Here is an 8,818-nt window from a genome sequence, read left to right as displayed (position 1 = left end):
TGAGAAATGCTGGTTTTAGTCTTAAACTTGAGTCCGCAGACTCATGTGAGCCCTTGTGGATGGGTCCTACTAAAGAAACACTGAAACAGATCTGACATTTTAAATATTTAACTGTTTTTCAATCCAGATTGCCCATTGTTTGGGTGCTTGTTCCCTTTCCCTCTACCATGTCCCTGATTAGGGGCAACTAAAGTAACACATACACCAGGGCCCATCCTCTGGAGTCGAACCATTTAATCACTAAGACAATTAAAAAAAAAAAAAAGAAACATAAAAAAACCCACCAACAAAAGATGTCAGATTCCAATAAACTGTGTTTTGGTGCTTGCTGCTGCTCTAGCACAGCCAAGGCATGTGCGAGGCTGTAGCTGAGCCAGACAGGGCAGGGGGGACAGGAGCAGAGCCACAGCCACACTTGGCTGCTGCTGCCCCTTGGTGTACAACGAGGCACTGATGGTGCTGGGGAAAGTCAGAGTCCATGAAGCAGTCTAAATGCTTATACACTTTTCCTGTGGCCCCACAAACCAGGGGGATGGGGCCAGCTGGGACACAGAAGGTTTAAAACCTGTGGGGATGAGCAGGTTTTTCTCATTTAGCTCAGCTCGGGCTCTGCCTGCTTTCTGTCTCTGAGGTTACAGACAAGGGGCTCAGTTCTCTCACAGCTCTTTCCCAGAGAAGACCATGTGAATTTTGAGCCACAAAAGAAGATGAAGGAGGAAAAGAAATCTGCAACTTCTGACTGTGTCTCTCTTCTTTCCTTTTGCCTTTCTGTGGGTGGAGCAGCTGTCAGACAGCCTGTAATGCCCATCTTTGGGTCCCCTTCGGGGTAACCACTCTATAAGAAGGGGCTTTGTTAGATACAAAGAGATGTAGAGGGAAGAGAACCGTTCATGGGAAGCATTTTGGGTTAAGAGGTACCTTCACAGCTGGTGGAGATGCATTTCAGTAATGCATTTCATCAGGGACCATGTGTTTCTTTATACCTTCATGGTCGGTGGAAGTGTAAAGAAACACATGGTCCCTGGTGAAAACATTACTGAAAACACTAAACAAGGATACTAATGGATTTCAGACAAGTTTCTCAATACTCTGTAACTTTCCTCTGCAATCATCTGTGCTGAAGTTACCTGGTAGCAACCTCGGGAAAAACCCACCAAGTTGGTTCTCTTAATTCCGTTCAGCGAGGGCTCAGGAATGTCAGACACTCTTGCTATGGCAAGACATTTCCTACAAGATTATTTAAAGATGAAGTGCTGTGAGCAAGAAGCCCTAGTCCTAAACTCAGCATTAATGCAGTCTTTGGATCACTGATGGATACAGCCAGCCTCCTCTGGCCAAGCACCAAACTTTCACCTCTCCCTCCAAACTGGGGCTGCTGCATGCTGGAGAGATCTGCCCTGAGCTTTACAGTGGAATTTATTTATTGGAGCATGCCAAAGTGCTTTGAAGCAGCTGATGTATGGCTGCTAATGTGTAGTAACTACTGTTGGATTAGCAGCACATTGTACCAGCTGTCAACAAAATAAATTATCTGGGATGCTATTTGGAGACTAAGAGCTGAGCTGTTCTGTTTGGCCTCTGAGAAAAACATGTATTTTGTTTCACATCATAAACTCTACACATAAACAAACATAAATGTTCATAAATCAGTTTTCCAAGAGCATAAAACTACTAAACTATACACAGCCTGGAGAACCAGTCTATGGAGAGAGATTACCAGCATCAGAGCTTAATGTTGCATGAGAGTCCATTGAACTCACAGCTTGAAAGCACAAAGTATTTGTGGGTATGAGCTCTTAGCACCACCCTGGTGCCAAATCCCATGGGGGAAAGAGCATCAAGTCCCATCCACCCTCATGAATCACTCTGCTTCCCAGGGAGATGGAATAAAACCAGGGACAGCACAATCATTCACTCAATTTTAACTGAGACACTAGGCTAAATGTCTCCTGAGATGTTCTAAACAGTGTTCAGAAACTCCTACTTGTGTTGCACAAGAAAGCTGACACACCCCAAATTTATGGATTTTTCTGGAGCTCTGAGGGAGCCCAGCCACACACTGACACAGAGTTAAATCCCAGCCTACCTGCAAATTTCACTGTGGGCTTCAGTGGCCAGATCCATTCAGTCCTCAGCCACTGAGCCACACATTATGGATAATTAACCTAGAAACTGTCTGCAGCTGAGATAGCCACTGGCATAGTCCTAGAATGCTTTTTTTGCAAAACAAAAGAAAAAAAAAAAACACCAAAAAAACCCCAAACAAACAAACAAAAAAAAAACCCCAAAAAACCAAACCAACAACTACCAAGGCTCCAGATCTCCTGCTACAGCAGCAGGGCCGGCCTGACTGAGCATGGGTGGGCAGATGGGGACTGGAGCTGGACTGCAGACAGGGAGCACTGGTGGGGAGCAACAAAAGACAGGAGAGTGGGCTCTGAGGGTGCATGTGGGAACCCAGGGCACCGGGAATATTTCTCTGTCTGCTCTGGGGTGCCCTCACCGCCAGGGGAGCACTGACTTTGACCCTCATTCATGGAGAAAGTTTCCTAGACTTCAAGATAGACTAGAATCCACAAAAGTGTGAAATAGATTGTAGAGAGTAGTGTAGGTGTATCACTTGGTGAGAAATTTAGGTTTTGGGATTTTTAGTATGTTGTGGATGGAGGCAAGATGGAGGGCACAGGGTGTCATCCTGGGTTTCTTCTTCATGCTTCTTCTTCCTTCTTCTTCATGGGTTTGGGTGGCATTTTGTAATTGGGCAGAAAAGTCCACATTGCAGCTCTTTGGGTTAAAAGGGAAAATAACCTAGGTGTCACTTCTTAATTAGTTAGTTTAGTCTTAAAGGACTTTGTAACAAGAGATTGTTGGCCTTCTGTGCCTTCTAATGAAAGGTGCCAAACTCGCAGTAGTGAGACTGTTTTACTGATAAAAAATAATGAACACCTGAGTCCCAGCACGAATTACTGTCTCAAGTGCCTTCAATCCAGACCCAGAAAAACCAATGACTGCACAGGTGCAGACAGCCAAAGGGCACAGGCCTGGGGTCAGCACTGTGACACCCAAGCACCATCCTGAGACTCCCTGTGGTTTCCTTGCTCCTGCACAAGGAGGCAGCTGGAGCTTCCCACCCCACCTAGTGCAGTGGGAATGGGCAGGCAGTGGTGAGGATGAGGAGCGCACCTCTCCTCAGCTTGCTCTGGCAGCTCTGCTTCAGAGCCCTGAGCTCCTGTGGCTTCATCCTGTGGCATCCCCTGTGTGCTTAGTGCCGGGCTGTGGTCCCAGCAGGTCCCAGCCGTGCCGTGCCCCAGCTACCAGGGGAAGCTGGAGGAAGCTGCAGTGCTTGCACAGTGTGATGCAGAGTCCCAAGCGCAGGAACCTGCCCAGCTGGGTGTTCCTGCCTCTGCTCTTTTAGCCCCACCAGCTGTTACACTTCAGGCCACCTGTAGGCAGGTCTATTTTGACACCTACACTTTTCTTTAGTCAGTGGATTAAGAAGCCCAAGTGAAAAACCTGCTCAACTGGAGTGTTTTACAATATATGCTGTAGCAAAGAACCATCATTAGGGGATAATTCAGCCTCCTTCTCCTTTCTGTAATGGCTATTGAAGGAGTCAAGGGCAACATCCTAACCTCAGTGGTTTACATAAGTAAATTAATTCAGGCTAAATTGGTCCTGACCTGATTTGATAGAGTAACAAGATTTATTTTTTTATGGGAAGACTACATATGTACCATAATACATTAATTGTTTTGAGGTTTTTTTAAGACAAGGGCAACAGTTTTTATTAAGACTAATGATCTGAAATATATTATCAACAGAACCAAAGGATGGCAATCAATGTTACAGCCATCAGCTATGGAGAAGGCAACATTCACCTCCAGTCTGAAGCCTATTTAAGCATCTTCAGGCCTCCCAGAGAAGACAGCACGCTCTGATGCCTTGGGAGAGTGGAGGCACAGGCCTCTAGTCTGTAGCTTGTAAAAGCTAAACTAATAAATATTTTAGCTTTCCATACATAGGTGTGAAAGAGCAAAAGCAACCAAAGCACTGGGGTGCCTTTGTAAAGACTGACCTATTTTAATCACACAGGGCAGCCTGCAGCATTTGACTGATAGCTCTTTTAACCTCTAAGGAAGGAAAGAACCTTGAAAAGATCTGGTTTACAAATCTGATTTACAGTTTAGAATCTAAGCTGATGGGATGTAGCAGCCAGGATCATGTTACATTATTGTAAAGTTATCTAGAGAGCTAGAGCTGTTGGCCAGGCTACAAAAAAATCAGTAATGTAGCAAGTGACATAGAAAACAGGAGATTTCTCCATTGAGAATATGGATTTCGTGCTGTCAGTATGCTGAGCTGGATTCAGTTCAAGAACTGCTGCTGCCATATTGGCTTTGCTTCCAAACATTGCAACTTCCGAAGTTTCTCTCCAACAGTCTAGCAGATGTCAGGTCTAGCACCTTCAGATAAATCAAATCTCCCAGGATGGGCTCCAGGGGTGCAAATACCATTCATGGTCAGCTGGGTACACCTGAGCCATCTGAGATGAGCTCCAGAGGAGACCCATGCAGGGTGGACCTTTCCCACTGGTGAATTCCTAATGTTTCCCAGCAGACAGAAACTTCCTGTGCTGGTTTTCTTTGCAAGCATCCACTACTGAAACCAAGGCTTAGATGAATCTGTGAAGCTCTGACCATGGATTCTCCTGCCCTCTTTGACCCTTCAGATTAGGCAGTGCTGCTGAAAATCAGTTCCACACCCAGCATGTACGGAAAAGCCCACAAGAGTAACAAAGAATGCGAGAAGGCGCCAGCACAAGGGCCATGGGAGCAGCAGGGGCTGAGCCCTTCCCTTACAACCAACTTCCATCACTGCCAGTGCAACCATTTTCCTCCCTCCTAAAAGCTCCCCCAGCTGTCAGTGCATCAGTAGTGGCTACAGATGCCCACACAAGCCAGGAAAAACATAAATCCCTCCTTTGTCTGGTCCCTCTCCCTTACTAAGGTTACCAAGCATAATGTGTTACCTGGTATCCGCTGGCACCAAGGACACACAGAGTCAGCAAGCCCAAGATAAGATATGTTAGCTCAAGCCTTGGTGATGGAGGGTTAAACTAATCCATTTAACCTTGAATTTGCAGTAGGTAGAGAGCACACGTGCAATTGCTTCACCTCACCTTCCACAGGTTAAGCTGTGGCAACACATCTGCTTAGTCTAAGCTGCTCATTTCCATTTCTGGGTGCATGGGGCTGGCACAACAGTGCTGAGACTCTTCTGAATTCAAATTCAGCATTGCAGCACAAGAGGGAGGTCAAAACAAGGACTAAAAATTCAGCCAGGCCCATAAGGACAGCACATCTCCAGCAATGTTCCTTGGGGATAAAGCATGACAGAACTTTTTCCAGCAATTCATTTTTCAGTGCCATATGTAATCAGATGATGAACTTAAGTCATAAGCATCCTCCAGTGAAATGACATCTACATCAGTTCCTTCCTTCTGACACATTGAAAATTGAACATAAACTGGCAGGAATTCAGATAAACAGCTCCAGAGAAGATACTCCCAGATTTGCAGATGATGATCTCCAGATCTGCTGTATAAGCAAGAAGTCTCCACCTGTTCATGCATAAACAAGATTAAAAAAGCCAAGCAGATGGTGACTTAATCCCCACCTCCATCACCACTGACGTTAGACAAAATGAGGAGCATGCCTCACTAAAACCTTTGCTTATACTGGAAAAACCTTCAAAACTTGGTGTCTGTGAGGACAAAGTATTGCCATTCCAAAGCACTGCACTGATGGGGTGATTTCAGCCTATAAAGGGAGACAGCTGACTTTAAGCACTGATTATAGACACAGAGTATTCAACAGGATCAAGCAGCAACTGAAAGTGCAGAAGTGGAAAACTCATGCCTCAAACAATCCAACCTGAGGAACTGGGGGGCAAAGAGCTGTCCCTGTCCCACCACCTTAGGATCACGTGAAGTGGCCACCCCCTTGTTCACACTATCAACTAGCATTAAAATATAGAAAACAGCCAAAACTGCTTCTGCTATCCAGCAGGTTTAAAAACACGCCTTATGCTAAGGATGGTTCTTAAAAGGGAAGCACAAGCTTGTCCCTGCTGTCCTGGTTCCCCTTCCCTCAGCTCCTGCGCAAAGGCGCAGCTAACAGAAGTCCTACACCAGTCAAAGGAATCCCTTCACATCTGGGACTGGGGAGGGGGGCCAGACACCCATCACAAAAAGGAACAATTGCTCCTGTATGATTACAGCATAGCAGCAGTGAATTTTACACTGCTAATAATGGGGTTCCTGTGGTGCAGGAGCCTCTGGGAAGGTCCCAGAGCAAGGAGAAGGATGCCGCTGCCTCAAACCTGAATCAGAACTATTTCCTTCTCAGATCTGAAAGTTAACCTGCTGCAAGCATGAAACTTTACTCTCTTAAATCATTTTACTCCTTTTCTATTCTATGGGACAATTTGCCAACAGAATCTGCAGTAGGAAATGCTGAAAGTTTCTTCTTCAGGAGCACACTCCACCACACACTGCTCCACTTTACATTGCCCTCATGCCTGAAAGAAGGAAAGAACCACACAACAACCCTAAGACTTTCAAACTGATAAAATGTACCCAGTTCAGAAATTATTTTCTTACTAATGAATAAAACGTGATGGGGGCAGAAGGAAGAAATCATATGGTGTTCATTAAAACTAAATGTTTTAAAACTAAATGTCAATTTTTAGGAAATCTAAAATCCAGGGAGCTAGATCCACACTATTCTTATGATGTTCCTATTAGGAAATACACAGTATATTTTCTCCAAGCTGCAGATCCAGGTCCAAATCTGTCCTTTAGGGTCCCCTAAGCAGGTAGCTGTCTCACAGGTACTCACACACTCCAGACACACTCAAACACATCAAAGGTGGCACAATAACTGAACCATTCAAGCAACTGCTCACTAGATAGCTTTGGTCAAAATTAGGCAGGAGTTCAGACCAGCCCAGCCCCAGCTCTCTTGGTCAGAACCGAGAGGGGAGCCCAGCTCAGACAGCAGAGGCAGCTGTAATGCCTGCAGCAGCTGCAGGAGAGCTCACATAATGACATTGCCAGTGCCTAATGCATATGGAAAGAATCAGGTTCCTTGTAAAAGCACAGGTTCACCTTCCCTCTTTCAGCAGCACAGTGATGGCCAGGAAGTCTTTTCAGAGTGGTTGCCTGTTCCAGACCCAAGGGCCTGGTCTCAGAAACGCCCAGACACCAGCATTGTCCCAGTGGTACAGGAACTCCACAGCTCTAAACTGATGGGCCTAAATGTCTGACCTTCCAAAGAGCCAGTGCTTCATGTCAAATGGTCTGAGAGCTTAAAATCAGCTTTTACACAGGGGTTAGAATAGGTGTTATTGTTCAAATGTCTGCTAAGTCAGTGTTATTTCATTTGTACTAACACAAATCTGAAGTAACAGTTTGACCCAATTTATTATTTTCCTACTTGTATTAATTTTACGTAGCACAAAGTTCTTATTTAAGCAACTCCATTAAACTAGCATTAGGAATTTTACCTAACAGGAAATATACCATTATCAAGATAATTTAAAAGCATGTTGTTTTCAGTAAAAGTTTAATTTGTGCTTATATTTCAGAGTTTGCATGTTCACAGGAAGCTTACAGACATCTGGATTTCAGTTCAGGATTTATTTGCATACAAAAATATATTATAATGGAGAAAAGCATTAAAGTCTTCAACTATATAAAATTACAAATATATTTGCATAAAAGCAACTTTAAATTAAAATTCAAGCTATATTTTAAAGCAAAATACAACTCTAACATTTAAGTTATTCCATCTGCTGCAAAGTAAAAAAAAAAAAAACCAAACAAAACCAAAAACACCCAAAAAAAACCCAAACCCAGAAACCAATGTTGCCAGTTAAATACTTGTAGGAGTTCACAAAGATTATGTTCAGAGGGTATCTTGAGCAAAGTTATCAGACAAGGGCAGCAGTTCTCACTGATTGATGTCACTTATCCTTCAGAGGACATTCACATGCAAGCACAATGCTGAAAACTCATTTCACATACCTGAAAATACAGAACAAGAAAGATCATTAAGTTCTCTATTAAATAGGATTGCATGTTGTTGACATATCAGGCACTTGCCTATGCCCAGCTTGGTAGACTGCCTGACAAGCCAAATTATGTCTTTTTTTAAGTTAACATGAAAGCTGAAATGCTGGTGTGCTAAAAAGACAAGGCAAGTACTGTTCTAACAAGTGCATTAGGCTTGGAAAGGTATCTGTACAAGTTCTGTGTAACCTCAAGCATATACATACAACTCCTCAAAAATGTGGTGATAAATACCAGATGGAAGTTGGACTTCTTCCTCACTGTACAGTGATACTGTACAAGTGAAACTCTGCTGAGGTCACTGGAGATTTGTCTAGTTGGGATTGAAAAAAAGGAAAAAAACCCAAAAAAACCAACCAACCAAACAAAAAAAAAGCACAAAACCACTAGAGCAGGTGGTAGTTCCTGCCTTCACCTTTGATGTACTTTGCAAGGGAAAAATAAAACCTTCAAATTTTAGGCAGGCCCTTTAGAGCTGCAACACGGCTGTGCAAGATACAGCAATGCAAATATTTGCCAGTTTGGGATACACAAACCTTCAAAAACTCGGATTTCCTTCAGAAGAGTGGTCAATTACATTTCAGTGGTAAAGATGGTGTTAGCTAAAGCTTACATCCATGACAGAAGACAGGAAACTAAAAACTGTATTTTAAGTATGAGAAGTGAAATCAGGATTAAGATACAAGC

Source organism: Geospiza fortis, unplaced genomic scaffold (assembly GCF_000277835.1).
Source record: "Geospiza fortis unplaced genomic scaffold, GeoFor_1.0 scaffold194, whole genome shotgun sequence".
NCBI classification, from domain to species: domain Eukaryota; kingdom Metazoa; phylum Chordata; class Aves; order Passeriformes; family Thraupidae; genus Geospiza; species Geospiza fortis.
This window is presented reverse-complemented; position numbering follows the sequence as displayed.